Here is a 17,474-nt window from a genome sequence, read left to right as displayed (position 1 = left end):
TAAAGAATATATTTGGAAGTCTGAAAAAAAGGCATAATTCTTGATATTTTATATTTATAATGAAACCTAAGGGATGAAATATGACAATCTGTAAATATCTCAAATTAAGTAACATCTGATTATGAATGCAATAGCATACCAATGTACAATGGTGATTTTTAAAAGTGTTTTATAATTTCAAAAATTTCCGTGCAAGTCTTCGGCTCAAATTACTTGAGTTACTTTTGTTCAAAATTTGCCAGCTAATTATAGTTCAATTTGGAATTAAATCAGTATGTTTATGTAGACTGTTTTATAAATATATTTTAAGAATCATTGTTTTCACAGAAATCCTGTATAATTTTTCATTTATTCCATCTGCTATTTCCTAATGGTCTGCTTACTACCAACTTTTGCTTCCTCTTTTTGCTCTACATTTAAATTTTTAGACAGAGTTACTCTCCTGTTCAAGAAATCAGATAATGCTTATATTTTCATGCCTCCATAACTACAACCATCGATTCAGATGAATCGATTTGGAGAGAAAAGAAGGAAGACCATTGACAAAACTAAACCCTCTGAATCACAGAGTTTAGAGTAATTTAGTGCTATTTTTTTCAGTGACTTTAGGAAATTCAAAGTATCCTCTAGTTACCACCCTTAAATGCACAGTAAGTTGCCAAATGCAAGTACACAGCTAGCAATGCTCCCTGCCGTGTGGGCTAGAGTCAAGTTTATTGCACGCCACTTGGTTATAGTGCTTGATATTCTTAAATCAAATATCTCTGTGCTATCTTTAACATTAATAATTAGCATTTTAAATTAATGCATGCTTCGTATCAAATATCTGAATATTACATATTTGCTTCAAGAACTTCAACCAATGTTTATATCAATTATGAAAATTTCAAAAGAAAACCCTGACTGGTGTGGCTCAGTGGATTGAGCACTGGCTGTGAACCAAAGGGTCACCAGTTGGATTCCCAGTCAGGGAACATGCCTGGGTTGCAGACCAGGTCCCCAGTAAGGGGTGCACAAGAGGCAACCACACACTGATATTTCTCTTCCTCTCTTTGTCTTTCTCTTCCTCTCTGTCTAAAAGTGAATAAGTAAGATCTTTAAAAAATTTTTTTCAAAAGAGTTAATTATTAAGGATATTCTGAAGTTTATTGTCTAAAGTGTATGTTCTGATATTATTTTTCTAAACATATGTATGAACAAATTCTATACTCCCTGTTTTTAAAAAGGTCATCACTTGCTACCTTGTCCTTTGATGATTATTTGCTTCTAAACTCTTCCTGGCTGATTGTTTTTCCTTGATACCAACAGGATCATTAGACAGTTAGTGCCATGTCAGAGAAAAAAAAGATGTCCATATAAAGTGACATTTCAGAAATGAGGTAAAGAAGTATTACAATAAAAGAAATTTCTAAGTGTCCCTACAAGAATAAGCATAGAAAGAGGCTGTGGCCTGAACGCTTACAGGGAGGTGGTGGAACTCGGAGGGGGGTTGGGGAAGGCAATCATTCTGCATTATTTTCTGCCATTAATCAGCCACTGAGTTCTCTGGGAAGAACATATAGAGCCTGTAAATATATATTAGTTGGTCCATACTTTCAATTTTATCATTTGATAAATAGTATAATTAAGAAGTTAACCAATAATTTTACCTTTCTTTACATTTTTGACACATATCACTTGGAAAAGAATAATGATAGAAATTCTGTTCTTGATTACATAAACCAGAATTGTTTTGTTAAAACAATATCTTGATTAAGCCATATAAATCATGTCTTAATGTTTTTATCAATGGAGATCATGTATATTTTTATTAAGTTCAAATCAATAGGAGAAATAAATTAATGATGAAGTAGCAAAGAGCATATGGTAAATTCAATTAAATTAAGAATTTAATTAGAAATAAACATATGCTTAGCAGTCTATTAAATATTGAAGAACATACAAGAGAAGCACGGGGCACAGAACATATTCTTCAGATGCTTAAAATATATTTTCAAAATACATAAGATACACATCTGAAATAATTACAGAATAAGATGACTTGAAACTTTGGAACTGGAATGGCATGGATACAAAACTTAGAACCACAACCTTCTACTTCTGGAACTTTAGGGACATTACTTGAACTCCTTAATGCTCAGTACCTCACCTGTAAAATGGGATAAACACAAATGCATCCGTAGGAAGTGTCGTTAATGACCTGTGGGGCCAGGTCGGCTCTCGAATTATTGGAGGGAGCCCTAATCTACCACTGTGCCATCCACCTAAAACCAATACCAAAAAAAGTGTGGATGCAAATTGTAATAAAAATAAAAATTAAAAAAAATGACACAGAAAGATTCCTTGTAAAATCCACCTCATTTTTCTCAAAGGTAACATTTTGTAAAACTATATTACAATATTCAATCAGGGATATCACTGATAGTATTGATGGAATCCACCAACCACATTCAGATTTTCCCGGTTTTATTTGTAGCACCCTGTGTGTGTTGGTGTTAACTTCTATACCATTTTATTACTGTGGTAGTTTTATAAAGTATAATGACACATTTAACAAATCTTTATAATCTTTATTGTGTTAATTTACTTGCACGGAATTTTTTAAGAGACAACATCTGTCAGTAGAAAAGCATTTAAATAAAGTTCTACAGTTCCTTTAGTTTTGTAACAAATAACTTAAACAACAAAAAGAAAAATAAATGTGTCACTTCAAAAATCAAATGAGAAATGACCATAAAGTACTCTGTATAATACCTGGCATATTGTGAACATTTTTAAAAGTGGGAATTAATCTACAGGGCAGTGGCTACAGGATAATGCTAGATGTGATCATATACCAATTAGCCATCCCTTTTCAGGTTGGGCGAGATTTAAATCATATTTATGTTTTACTCTGTCTTCATAATCTTTTGTATTTTCTGAATAATTTTAATGAGAATCATGTATTATCTTTTAACCAATCAAACAGGACAATGAACCTTAGGCAGAATGACGTCTCCTTCTTTGAACTATTTTGCATTGGTACCTAGGGCTACCCTACACAAAATGGGCAGTTTGAATAGCAGAAATGTGTTTTATTATAGACCTGGTGTTTAGAAGTCCATGATCAAGGTGCCAAAAGAGGTGGGTTCTGGTGAGACTTATAATCCCGTGGACAACTGCCTTCTCATCATGTCCTTATGTGGACTTTCTTTTGTGAAAGCATGGAGACAGATGAGGCGGGGAGGGAGGGGGAGGGAGGGGGAGGGGGAGAGAGTGGAGGGGGATGGTGTCTCTTCATCTTCTTCTAAAAGGACACCACTGCTACCAAATTTAGGTCCTGCTGTTCTTCCCTCATTTAACCTTAATTATCTTATTAACAGTTCTGTCTCCGAATATAGTCACATTGGGAGTTGGAGTTTCCACAGTGAATACTGTGTGGAGACATTAATTCAATCACTGACACTCTAATGTCTTTAAGCTTCTATGGGACACAGTCTTCTCTGGATGTCTCCAGAGCTTTTGTAGAGCTGCTTCGTGGACGTGCAAACTGCACTTGCACAGAATTTCCTACTTAGGAGTCTTGCGCTTCATTACATATTCTGCCCCTGCCATCCTAGAGGTATTTGTAATTGTTTATCAATACATTGTATTGTTGAACAGCAGTGTTAGGTTCCCAGGTGCAGAGATTTCCCATATACCCATAGGGTTGCCCATATACCTTCCCTGTATACACATAGCCTTCTCCACTCTTACTATCCCACAGTAGAGGGTAAATTGATCACAATCAATTAATCGGCATTAAGCCATCATTATCACCCACAGTCCAGAGTTTACAAAGTGATTATTCTTGCCATTCATATGGATTTTAATAAATTTGTATAATGACATGTATCTACTACCTGAGTATCGTGAATAATAGTTTTACTACCTCTCTGTCCTCTGCTCACTCATGGCTACCTCTTCTCAATCCATGACAATCAATGATCTTTTTGCAGTTTTCATAGATCTGCCTTTTCCCAAATGACATACTGCAGGAATCATAGTGTGAAGCCTGTTTAGATTCTCTTCTTTCACTTAGGAATTTCAATTCCACTTGTTCCAATTGACTTTTGCATATTATTGTTTGACTTCTTGAACATTATATTTGCTTTTGTATATAAACCTTGTCTGCTGCTATAATCACTTATTGGTTCCAGTTATTTTTTCATTATTCTTTCAGATTTTATACAGAGATAATCATGTCTTCTCTAAACAAAGACCTTTTTTGAGATTTCTGTTATATATCTTCAATGTTTGGTTGATACCTATTAACTGAGAAAAATAAGAATATACATCTAAAATATAGTTTCTTTGTGATGTGTTTTGTATTCTTTTATTATTATTATTATTATTATTATTATTATTATTATTATTATTATTAATTATCACCTGAGGAGTTTAGAGAGAGAGAAAGGGAGGGATGGGGGAAGGGAGGACAGTGAGAAAGAGATCAGTGTAAGAGAGAAACATCTATGAGTTGCTTCCTGTACGTGCCCTGACCAAGGATTGGAATGCAACCAGGTATGTGCCCTGATCAGGGATCGAACCCACAACCGTTCAGTGCACAGGATGATGCTCCAACTAACTGCGTCAAACCAGCCAGGGTGGTTTTGGTATTCTTGACACAGTTGCATTTCTTTCTCCCAATATGTGCACCTTTTACTTCCTTTACTTACTGTATTTCCTAAGACTTTCACTGTGATAATGAAAAGCAAGGATGAGAGGAGATACCCCTGTTTGGTCCTTGTCTTAGGCAGAATGCTTTGAGTTTCCCACCATCGATTTGATGTTGGCTGCAGGTCATTTGTTTTTGAAGTTGGGGAATGCTGGTCTACTGCTAGTTTATTAATGATTTTTATCATGAATGGCTGTCAAAATGTTTTTTTTCTTTCTGCCTCTATTGATACAATTATGTTTCTACTTCGCCTTTTGATGCGACAGGTTGCATTAATGAAATTTCCCATGTTTGAACCAGCTGTGCTTGGCTGAGATGAACCCCTCTAAGTCATGATATATAATTTTTTATACATTCTTGGATTCCAATTGATATTTGGTTGAGAATTTGTACATATATGTTTATGAGAGATATTGGTTTGTAGTAGTCTTGTATTTCTTTGTTCACTTTGGTAGTAGGGTAATGCTAGCTAGCTTCACAGAATAAATCAGAAAGTAGAATTTTGAACAAGGAAAATAAAAGTAAAAGATTTTTATTTTCTCCTGGGCCCTGCGGGTAGTGGAGACCAGACTGTTAAGAATACCCAGAGGCTTCTCCCTCTCTTTTGTTCTCACTTCCCCGTAACTCCCTCGGGGACCGCATCCTTGAGGTCGGTTCAACCCCCTCCCTGTTAAGACTCCTCCCAGATGGACTGTACCCTGAGGCCTACTGATGTCCTCGCTCTCATTTACAATAAGTATCTGAACTATTGTGACCAATACAAACGCATAGATTGTTTTTCTTGAATATTTTTTGTTGTTGTAAGATTACCATCCTCCTAATCATATATATCAAAAAGAAAAAGAAAGTCTAAGAATCTTTTTTGAAAAATTCTTCCATTGGATTCAGACTCCATATCCAAGGCAATAAAACAACCTGTCAGCTCTGCCTAGAAAACTAGTCCCAGACTAGATCACGTTTCACAAGTTCTACCGTTATTCTTCTAGAAACCGCTATTAGCTCTCAGACCACATACAATGTGAATTCTTTTATATGACATGTTCACCAAAAACAAGATTGTAGACATGGGAGGTAGAGGAGTGTCCAGAAGACTGTAGACATAGGAAACTGAGGTGGAGGATGAGAATGGAGATCAGTTGTCTAAGTGAGCACAGAGGTCTCTGGCAGAGCAGGGAAGGTTGGGGGAGACGTCCTAGTAACTGCTGGGAAAAGTTACTAAAAACCAACAAATCCTGCATTTGAGATGGGTGAATTTTATATGTAAAATATACTTTGATATACTATTAAAAATAAAACCTTGAACCCATTTCTTTTTTTCTAAACTTATACCCACAGAATGTATTTCTATTCAACAGCCACGATTAAACTGAAATCAATCATTGCCTTCATTAGGGGAGAAAAAAGAAGATATTTTAAACACCACAAAGTTCCAAATACATATAGATATGTTTTATATCTTTAAGAAATATGAATTCTAGAAAAATAATGACACTCACTGAATAGAAGTTTTAAAACTCTCAGTGTTTGTGTTTTCTATCTTATCTCTGTCAGTAATAGAAAAACTGAATCAAATCTGAACTATTCTATGAAGATCTCTAGTCAATATACCAAAAATAATAAAATGTTGAAAATGACTTAACTTATTCAACAAAGAAAGCATGAAAATGTTTTCTTATGTCTTTAAAAATGCAGCTTTATATTTGGAGACTTATTTTCATATATATAGATTACTATATTCACAGAAAACACCTTAAGTCTAATTTGACATAGGCATTTTCCCTCATGGTCTGCTTGTGCAGTCTTATTCACTCAAATTCCAGCAAAACAAAAACAAAAAGAAAAAATTACAAACTTTCCTATGAGTATATCAGACATCATTTCTTCTTGAATGTAGGTTTGCTGAATACAATTGTGTGATACCTACTCAAAAAAAGTAAATAAAAAAACGTAGATGAATGATGGATATACCTTTACTTTAAGACAGAAAAACATGTGTATAAAATGTTATTTTTTTCTTGAATATGGGAAATAATGTTTATGAGTAATATGTATTTGTACCCTTTTCCAATTTGATGTCATTCAAATCAGGTATGCTCTGGTTGTAAGAATAAATAAAAGAAATCAAAACTTATTTTTGACTATATGATAGTGTATTTTAGGTGCAAAGTAAATTTATACATGAAGACAGTAAATTTATACTGAAGTAGAAACTCATATCAATTTTACTATATGAGCTATAATTATATTAAAATACATATATTTATATATACATGCAACAATCTGATGTCTTCATTATTTATAAAATAAACTATCATTAAAATATGAATATTTTACTAATAACCATTACTACTGATTACTGATCAAATAGTGAATTAACATTAAAATTTAATTGAAGAAATCACTTGAATTGGGCAGTAACTTACAATTGAATTTTCAAGTGATATTCTATTTACTTCTCACTTCTCTTCTCTAACACTTAGAGTTTATTACTTAGTCCATTTTAAAAAATAAAGGAGTGGAAGTTAAGAAATATTCAGTTACTTACTTGATGGGAATGTTTTAGCATGATAAATTTGTTTTGCTACACTATTCTTCTATCATTTTATTTTGCTCTTTGCTATTTTAGTTATTAAGTCTTTCTTCTATTCTTGGATGCATTTTATCATCATGTATTTCTATATTCTTTTTTAATTTGAAGATCATCTTCATAAGGTCTACTAAAGAAAAATAGCATGATCATAATAAGTGTTAACATTTAATTGACCAAATATTAATGATGATCATGTAATATATATGCCGATATAGAAATTTAGATCTATGGAGGCATATGATTATGATTCTATCAAAGAAATTATTTAAAAGTCAGCGGGCCTCATATTCACTGTGTATTAAAAAAGGAACCATGCTTTGGGCAAAGAAGAATGTTCATCACAACGGAAAGTTAGATTCATGTCATTATCAGTGTTTTCCTCGGGCCATGGGGCCGCCTCCCGCAGAGGAAGTGGGAGGAAGTGGGGGAGGCGGCGCCAGGGCTCTGCAGAAGGGATAAAAATAGGATTCCTGGATTTATACCAGTCAGACATTTTCTATAGTATCTTCGAATGACTTATGACCATAATTACTACATTAATTTTTCTTGACACTCCAGGGTGACCATGTGAAATATCATTTTTATTATTTTTAGAGAGAGAAAGCTAAGGTTAACAAATTCAATAACTTGTGCACAGGGCCAACTAATCCTTGGACTGGCAATGATGTTCAGAGGACAGGATACAAGTCTCCTAGTTTTAAAAAGTACAGGGAATCTTCTACCAAAGGTTTCTGGCTCTGAATGGGCCTTGTAATGCCCCACAGGCTCGGACTGCAATTGTTAGGCCCAGAATTAGATAAAAGTAGCCAAGAGGAACCCAAGGCAGGCTCCAGACTGACTCAGCAAGGAAGATAGAAAGTACAGAAAGTACAAAGAGTGCTGGACAAGATAACCGCCTTGTGCATGACCTTGTCTTTGCAGAAAAGTATCCATTGTTGCAAGCAGACAACATAGCCACGTGTGTTCTCTTGAGATAACCAATTGCTAACAGCTACATCTGCTTCTGTATTTGCTTGCTTGCTTGCTCACCCCAATAAAAACCCTAGGCTGTAAGCGCCAGGCGCAACTCTCATTTGCAGCCATTTTGGCACCGTGTCTCCGGACACCTCGAAAATTCGCCACTGCACAGGTAAAACTTTGGCCAGTAAAGTTCCATCTTAAACTCCTGAAAGTTTCCAACAATTTGTTGCTCGCATTGGTGGATGCCACACAATGCAGCACGGTCATGAACATGCTCAGCTGACTCAGAACATCTGAGTTAAAACCCAGTCTCCACCTGGGTTTATATCCAGTGCATGACCTCATGCAAGTTGCTTACCTTCCCTGGGCCTCAGTTTGTGCTCACAATTCCACTTCTCTGTGTTTTGGTGATGGAATGAGAGTGCACGTACATGAAAACACTAAGCCTAGGACTCTGTCATGTCACAGGCTGTTCTGGGAACATCCAAATCAGTTCATTAGACCCCCATGTGCCTCCGGGACACGAGACCACAGTCACAGTTAGAAGTCTTCTCCTGCCTGTAATAGCCCTCGGACTGCATCTCCACAAAACGGTTCTGTAACAAGCCTGTTGTTCTCTGCCTGGTGTGCTTGAAGCACTTTCAAAACCACCTGTTTGACTCCTCCAAAGGAGGAGATGAAGTCCAAAGAATGACTAAACCGGTAAGCCAACCAGAGTCAGGAAATACTCCTAGTGCCTCCTCCAAACTGGAACCTACTTCTGCTCCGTGAAGTGGGCGGGCCAGCCGTGTGAGTCCCAGACAGTCAACAGTGGGGCAGAGTTGAAGGAAAAGTGTAATATTAGTATCAGTGTGCTTTTGCTACTCGAGTTACACGGACCCAGAAATTATAGCTTGAGGGGGTTCATTCACCCTATTCCAGTAAAGAGTGAAAGAGTATCATTAGCAATTTATAAAATTTCTTCATATAAGATTAACAGAATACTCCCAAACATTTCATTGTAGAAATAGAAGCTCCCTCCCAATAATCTTCAGACATGAATGAGCTTTAAGATAATATTCAGAGGGAAATGTTTTAGGTATATTTTATTTGTTAAATATATTTTATCTACTCTTTTTGTAAACTATGCTCTTGATTCAAACTATTAGCATAAAGAAGCATTGATCCCTGTACAAATATTATGTTTAATTTTATATGATGGATTTTACAACAATAAAGGGATATCTTTTTAGCATTTTTGAATATTTGAATCTTCTTAAAAATGTTTTTCTACTTTTAAAAACCCATCAAACTCCCATCTGAAAACCTTTCACATACAATTTCCTATATACTTTTTGCCTTTTATTTTTATTGTCCAACTTTTTATGTAAAGAGACAAGCCTATAAAATATAACTGCCTCTGTTCCATGATTGTGTTTTAAGAATAAACAACAACTATAACAAACAAAAAACACCTTTGTAGTGAAATAAAAAAGGACTTGTCCTTAGGCAGGGTAGAGGGAGAGGATCTCAGCAAACTGCAGCAAGTTCAATGTCTGGCTCAGGAGCAGAGCTGTGCAGAACTGCAGAGCAGCGCTGTGGGAGGGGCCTCCTGGCTCCTCTACACCTCTCCTGCCCACCTGGCAGGGTTCTCACCTGGGAATCCTCAGAGCTAACCTGTAGTCTATGCGCAGTGGGTATTGATTTAAAACCAATTTCAGAGCTACATTTTTCCCCAAGGAGGTTCAGTTTGTAATTAAACCTTTGTTTCTGGGAATCTGTTGGTATATTAAAAAAATAAGTAAATTATGACTAATAATTAAAACTGCTATTATTGAAGGGTAGTGCCATGCCCAATATATTCATAAACCAAATAGTAAAATTGTCTTTAAAAGTATATACTTGTCCATCATGCTAGAAGCAAACAATTATATTTGAATGGACAAGTTAAATTATTTCCAAGGACAAAAAAATCAAAAGTTATTATCACATGTTACATTCAATGGAACCTGAAAATTTCATCTCTGCTGTATTCTTGAATTACTTGGATGGGCACAGGTGACCGCAAATTTCTGGAGGGCATGACATTGGTGATAACTAAGGTAGATTTGAAAAGTATGAGACTAGATGGTATGCAAAACCTATGGTACACTTAGGATGGCATTATTCTGACAAAGCAACTGAAGGTTACTATGAAATCAAATAGTTGTCATACACAGTGCTAAGATAATAAATAATTTATTCATGCATTTTCTAAATATTATGAGCCAATTTGTGTTTTCATTATTTACTACCCTTTAAAATAATAAACACCATAGGTTTATCAGCTGTTACATAAATAGGAGGGGGGCCCAAAAATGGAATTTATTTATTGAAAACTGTGTATCAATTCTTACATGTTTAAATGTCAGTCACTTTCATAGTATTCTCCGTTTGATGCAAGACATCTAATGAGAAATTTTTTCACTGCTCAAAACAGTTTGTGAACTATTCAGTTCCGATGCTTTTAGTGTTTCTGCCATTTTTTGTTGTTGTTTCACTTCTTCCACATCAACAAAACATTTCTCTTTGAGGACTTTCTTTCATCCGGGGAAACAGAAAAAGTTGCTGGGGGTGAGATCGGGTGAATGGGGGCCGGTACCAGAGGGGGGGTCATGACATTTTTTATCAAAAATTGAACTCTCAGCACAGTGTGGGCAGGAGTGCTCATAAATCACCATCATGAAATGGGCAAACACATTGAGTTTTCAAAAAAACATTCACTGAAATGGAACCCAGGTTCTGACAACGCCAGCTGGTGCACTGGTACAGGTGGGTCCCTAGAATCCTCACTGAGCAGAGGAAGCCTGTACTACCAGGGCTCACCCTCCAGAAGGTAATTCCACATTAGGAGGTCCCCCCTCATATAGTAAAACCTTAGCTTTAGGAAATATCCTTTCGAGAACATCCCAGAAACCAAGCTTATACTCCCTTGCCATTGACTCACAGCATCCTACAGACCCTCAGTGGCTCGGAATCATCATCACATCAGCCCCAGGATAAGCAGCATAAGCCAAATAGACAGGAGGAGAATCGGAGTACCTAATCCAAAATGTAAGTGGTGCACCTAGTGCAGTGTGGTTAGCTGTTTTATCTTGGAGGAGAAAAAGTCCACTATGGGCTTATATAAAGTATAAAAAAAGGGACATAATCTTCACACAGAAGCTGATAAAAAGGTAGAAGACAAAGGCAAAGGAAAGCCAAGAAAGGAAAATGAAAATGGTACTAACAGTGTGGGCACCTTTAAAAGCTGTAACTCTGGCATCTTTAGACAGTGATGGCAGAAATCTTCCAACAAAGAGACAGAAGGAGGGTGAGGTGAAGCAAATCTCCCTAGTAGCCTGAGGAGGTGCTGCCCACGGTATGTCCTGGGAGGGAAGACCTGTGGCACTGAGGCAGACTTTTCACAGCGAAGTGGACCGAGGGTAGCCTGACTGTTCCTCCTGAAGGTGCTGGCTGTGCAGGAACCCTGAAAACTAAACATCTGGTGAGTGGGGGCTTTACCCTCCCAGAGCACCCATAGGCACCCCACATTTATCCTGATTTATACTGCAAAGTGTGAGTGAGCCAGGGCGAGGGTATACACGGAGCTCCTTGTTTGAGAAGCTGGCTTATCCTCATAGAAACTTCCGTGCAGCATTGCGGGCAGGTCCGAGGACAGAGAGGAGGTCTCTGCTGGCCCCGAAGGAGTGGCGTGGCTGTTGGGCAATGCTCTCCTGTCCTCTCGCCCTGCAGCGCTGCCTCACTTCGCTAGTATGATTGGTGAATTAGTTTTTATTGGAATGTTCGTTGACTACCACGAGATATTTTTTGGGGGAACCAATCTGTGGTCCATGACTTGCAATCCTTAATTCATCTTAAAGATGATCTTTTGAATTTAGCATATGACAGACGAAATCCTGTTCTAGTTAAAATACGGATGCAAATGTGGACACTTATTCTTCTGTTGGCATTGGCATTTCTCTTTGCCAATACTCTGAGTTTACCAATACTGAGGATATCATTCCATTGACATACTCAGAGACCACTGGGGACATTGAATGTCTCCCTGTCAGAGGAGTCTGGGAGTTAGTCGCTCCTTAAACCTACCACGTCCATGAAACTTGAACCTACCTATGATGACATGAACACCTATCATATTGCTTTATGGCTAATTTCATCTCAGACAACCTCACTAAAGGGAGGCTTCCTTTTAACAAATTATTCATTTTTCATCTTCGAATTCCCTGTGACCAGCACAACACTTACAGTTTTTCTGGATTTGGGTTTTTGTCTTTCCTTCAGGGAAGTTCAAGTAGAATCATTATTTTTATTAATTTTTGTTATGTAGTAAAATATAAAAATGGATCAATGTTCAAAATCCCAGAAATGAATTTAAACATGTTGAGACTTCAAATCTGTTTACATTTAAAAATATGTATCTACCATATTTTATATATATTGATGACTGTTTAAACTATAGTTTGCATTGCATCTTAAAATTTGAAAAACTCGTTAAGCACAAAGCATTCAAAGGGATTTAAACTTTTATTTTTTTTGCAGTTAAGGGTGATTTGGTAATCTTTCAACCTCCTCTTCTATTAACCCTTTTATTAGATATTAGGAGAGAAAAATCTAGTTTTTATTTTTCATCTAGGATTTCCAAAATTAGTGTCAAACTGATCATTTCCAGAGAAAAACAAATAATTTTCCCGAAATAATCTTTGTTAAAATACTTTATTAAGTCACTAGCTTAAACTGAGATAAACTATTATTATTACTATGGATGATTAGTCTCAGAAATTTTAATAAGCAAAATTCAATCTATAGGTTGTGTAATTTCAACAGTGACATTATAACTTATCAAAAACCTCTATCTGCCTTTTGACCCAGCAATTCCACTGCTAGGATTATATCCTAAGAATCCTAAAACATCAATTTCAAAGAACCTATGCACCACAATGTTCATAGCAGCACAATTTACAATAGCCAAGAGTTGGAAGCAACCTAGGTGCCCGTCAGTAAATGAATGGATCAAAAAATTGTGGTACATATACACAATGGAATTCTATGCAGCAGAGAGAAAGAAGGAGCTACTACCCTTTGCAACAGCTTGGATGGAACTGGAAAGCATTATGCTGAGTGAAATAGGCCAGGTGTTGAAAGACAAATACCATATCATCTCACCTTTAACAGGAAGCTAAACAACAAAACAAACAAGCAAGCAGAATAAAAACGAAGACACTGAGCCCTGGCTGGTGTAGCTCAGTGGATTGAGCGCAGGCCTGCGAACCAGACAATCGCGGTTCAATTCCCAGTCAGGGCACATACCTGGGTTGCAGGCTGAGTCCCTGCAGGCCAGTTCCCAGCAGGGGATGCAAAAAAAAAAAAAAGTCAACCATACATTGATGTTTCTCTCCCTCTCTCCTTCCCTTCCCCTCTAAAAATAAATAAAATCTTAAATAAAAACACTATAATTAAAAAAAAAACAAAGACACTGAAATAGAGAACAAGGGGACAGTGACCAGAGGGGAGAGGGAAGGGAATTTAAGGGGGGAAAATGGGGGAAAATGGGAGGGATTTGGAGGAACAAATAGGGAGGACACAGGGACGAGAACTAAGAGGGGTGGAAATGGGAGGGAGGTGGGGAGCATGGGGGGGGCTGGGATGGGAGAAATAGACAAAAACTGTACTTGAAAAATAACTAAATAAAAAAATTTTTAAATCAGTAACGTTAAACAAATAAATAAATGAATGAATAAATAAAATCTTTTAAAATAAAAAAGAAAAGATTAAAAAAAACTTAACAAAAACCTCTAATGTGTCCCAAAACATTTATATGCATATACTTTCCTATTTCCTTTTACCTCCATCCTAAACCAGAATCTGAAATAGAATTTCTTATACTTGCAAAAGACCAGTTGTTTAGAGGGGGTTATTTTATTTTATTTAAAACAATTTAAATATGCATGAAGAAAATGGGAAAACATTAAAAGAACTGAGTTGTTTTTTCACCCTAAAATTGAGCTTTTGTTGATAGTTATTCTATTTTCCTGGGGTTTGCTACTTTGCTATTTGGTTTTCTGTTGAGCGCATTCTCTTTCTGTTTTTTAGTCATTAAACTACCAGCTAATGCTGATAGACATAATGGTCGAGGCATCTCCGTTACACTGTTGGGCAGGCACACACAATATCTGGGCTTCCATCAGCAGACGGCCAGGCCTTGTCGGAACATGGTCCAAAAGAAAGCCTGTCTGATTCTGGGAGGTTGAAAGGGGCAAGGAAAATATGCCACAGTCGAGAAGAGAATGTGGACAATGCCACTGGCGAAACACTTGAAGTACACGTGATGTCTATCTGTTTGTGCTAACTTCATATGGAGCCATTGTAATAAGGCCATTTAGTCTCATCATGACATTTCTGCTTACCCAGATGTCATATAAATTCAATTAATTTCAACAGTATCTGGGTCTTCAAAGACCATCTGCTCTCTCTGGGGAAGGTTTGGGCAATCGGCTTGCCAGATGTAAAACCAGAGCTGTGAGCCAGCAATTTTCTGACTCTCAATTATAGTGGCCTGATATCACTTCACATGAAGGAAGAATGCTGACCTCCTTCACTGTGGGTATGATGTAAGGACGGAAGCAACACGGGATTTGGATGGTTTTACATTATGCCTGCTTAATTGTGCCCTACCATCCCTAATGTGCTCTGCGCCAATGCGTTTGCGTGAGAAATTAGAACTATGTGTAGCAGAGTAAGTATATTCCTCATTCAAAATGATTCATTGTGTTTCCACAACTATTAATAACTTCTCCCTACAATGCCTATCTCCTATTAGGAAATTCAAATCGCTTCCCTGTTGCAAAATACCCTATTCATATCTGTGATGGTTAATCTAATGTCTCCACTTGACCGAGTTAAGGGATGCTCAGATAGTTGCTACATCATTTTTCCTGGATGTGTCTGTGAGGGTGTTTCTGGAAGTGATTAGCATTTGATTCAATAGACTGAGTGAAAAGACCTGTCCTCACCAACGCTGGCAGGTACCCTTCAATCTGTCCATGACCCAACTAGAACAAAGAGGGGAAAAAAGGGCCAATCCCCCCTCGATTCCACTTTCTTGTATGCCTTTTGCTTTTTCCTTTCTTTTCCTGTTGACTGTAGCATATGTCATGTGGAAAATCAGATTTTCACCCTTCAGCATTTTAGAAAAACTACAACAGATGCACTTTAGTGTTAGATGGAGTGATTAAATGCCCATTAGAAAAGAAAGCCCCCAAATATAATCTTAGCAATTATTAAAGGAGCACCACATCTCCAAATATACAGGGCCTGGCAGAAGTAACGCCTGCATCAATGTGGTTGGTAGAGTAATAATATGGGTGCGATAATGTATAGTTTTAATTTGAACATTTCACCTAAAATGGCAAATGGTGTGTTCGAGTGTGCTGGTGTTATGTTTCAGAATCACACGTTTAGGATTTTGTAATTAAAAAGGGGCATTATTTGTGCTGTATCCTGTGTTTCCTAAAGATGTTGGTGCAAAATGAAAATTCCGGGTACAGGTGGCGTGCTCCTTACCCAGCCATAGACGCTGGGGGTGGGGGTCCTCTCTGTTCTGTGTAGTGGGTTAACTCAGTCAGTGTGGGTGTTTTGGGTTTTCACGACTTGTGGTCTTTTCTATGTTTTTGGTTCTATATGTTTTCTAGTTCTGAAAAAATTCTGTTAGACTGATACAGTGGTATCTCTCTCATTGATCTTACCCCAGACTGCTGTTCTTAAGAAAATAATTTGATAAGAAGCAAAGGTCATACAAGACAAATTCTGTATGAGAGGTGAGAATTTCAAATGCATGACTGCGTGGGGCTGTTAAGCCCCCGTCAGGGAATAGGTCCTTTGCATTCAGCAGTTCCCCACACAGCGACTGCGGGAGTCTGCCTTGCACCCGTGGTGTCGTGGGGTAGGTAGACGCGACTGCCGGGAAAAACGCGAAGGGCAACGTGAAAAAAGTGAACGCAAACCAGAACTTCTCCAACCTTTGCACGTTACAACATCTTCTCTCGCTAACGTTCTGCTCTGTATTCAAATTAAACCTAAAGTGATTAGTAGCACTTACATCAGAGAGACTCTTCCTGTGATGACGCTGTTGGCTGGAGAGAAAATTAACTTAGGGAAGAGGTTTGGTCTGACAAAGTACAGCTGCAAACGTGCATGTCAGTGTGGGTCTCGGTTTACTGCTTGGCAAGGAACTGGGAGGAAGCATCACAACAGTCTTTTCATTGAAGGTTTGCATCCTGGAAATGCTAATTCATTTACAAAAACCAGAGCCATAACATTGTAACCGATCTCGATGTCGGTTCAGGCTCCCCTGAAGCAGACAGCCTTCCAGTGTGCCTCTTTGTGATCCAAATCCAGAAAAGCACAGTGCCAGTTTCTCCACGGAACCCGTCCCCCCCCCCCCCCACACACACACACACACACTGCTGCTCAGCCTGGGGCTTGATTAGCTCGGATACAGAGAACTCACAGTCAGCTCCTGCCAGAGAATCCTCTGAAAGCTGCAAACGTGGATTACCTTTTGTCTACAATCCTGTTACTCAGACAGTTGTTAACCTTGCATTCCTGTCTGCAACGACCGAAGGACGCAGACTACCTGCAGCTGCTCTGCTGAGAGCCTCCGGCAGGATAAAAGGCTTATTTCACTCACGTCTTAGGGGTCGCGCGGGTTTCCAAGAAGGAAGGCAACCTGATCTCTTAACATTCTGTGTGTAGTTGCAACATGCAGCTCATCTGCATTATGATATTCCTTCTGGGAGACCAGCACGTGGATTCTGCAAATTGCAGAGGTCACTGAAGTATTCAGATTAGAGTCTGAATAAAAGCCTTTCATGGCCTGGAGCAATACCACTTCAGAGCTGAAAATGAGGTTTACTAGTTACTGAATCAATAGAACGAGTAACAAGATTTGTAGGAATAACTTAGGTGCTGTTTATTGAATCTTCTGTTTTCTTTTTTCCTTTTATTTGCTTGCTGGTTATTTAAAAAATAGCAAGTATGGCAAAAGCTTAACTCTTTATTACACGACTTCAGTTTTCCTGGTTCTTTATTTACTACAAATATAAACACATATCAGAATGCCTCAGGTTTAAATAAGGAACATCATTGCTGGTGTATATCACATATTAAAAAAGTAAAATACATGCTCATAAATTTACTCTTTTAGACATA

The sequence above is a fragment of the Artibeus jamaicensis genome, unplaced genomic scaffold (genome assembly GCF_021234435.1).
Source record: "Artibeus jamaicensis isolate MK-2021 breed Jamaican fruit bat unplaced genomic scaffold, CSHL_Jam_final scaffold_833, whole genome shotgun sequence".
Taxonomy (NCBI): domain Eukaryota; kingdom Metazoa; phylum Chordata; class Mammalia; order Chiroptera; family Phyllostomidae; genus Artibeus; species Artibeus jamaicensis.
The sequence above is the reverse complement of the archived record's forward strand: the minus strand, read 5'-3'. Positions refer to the sequence as shown.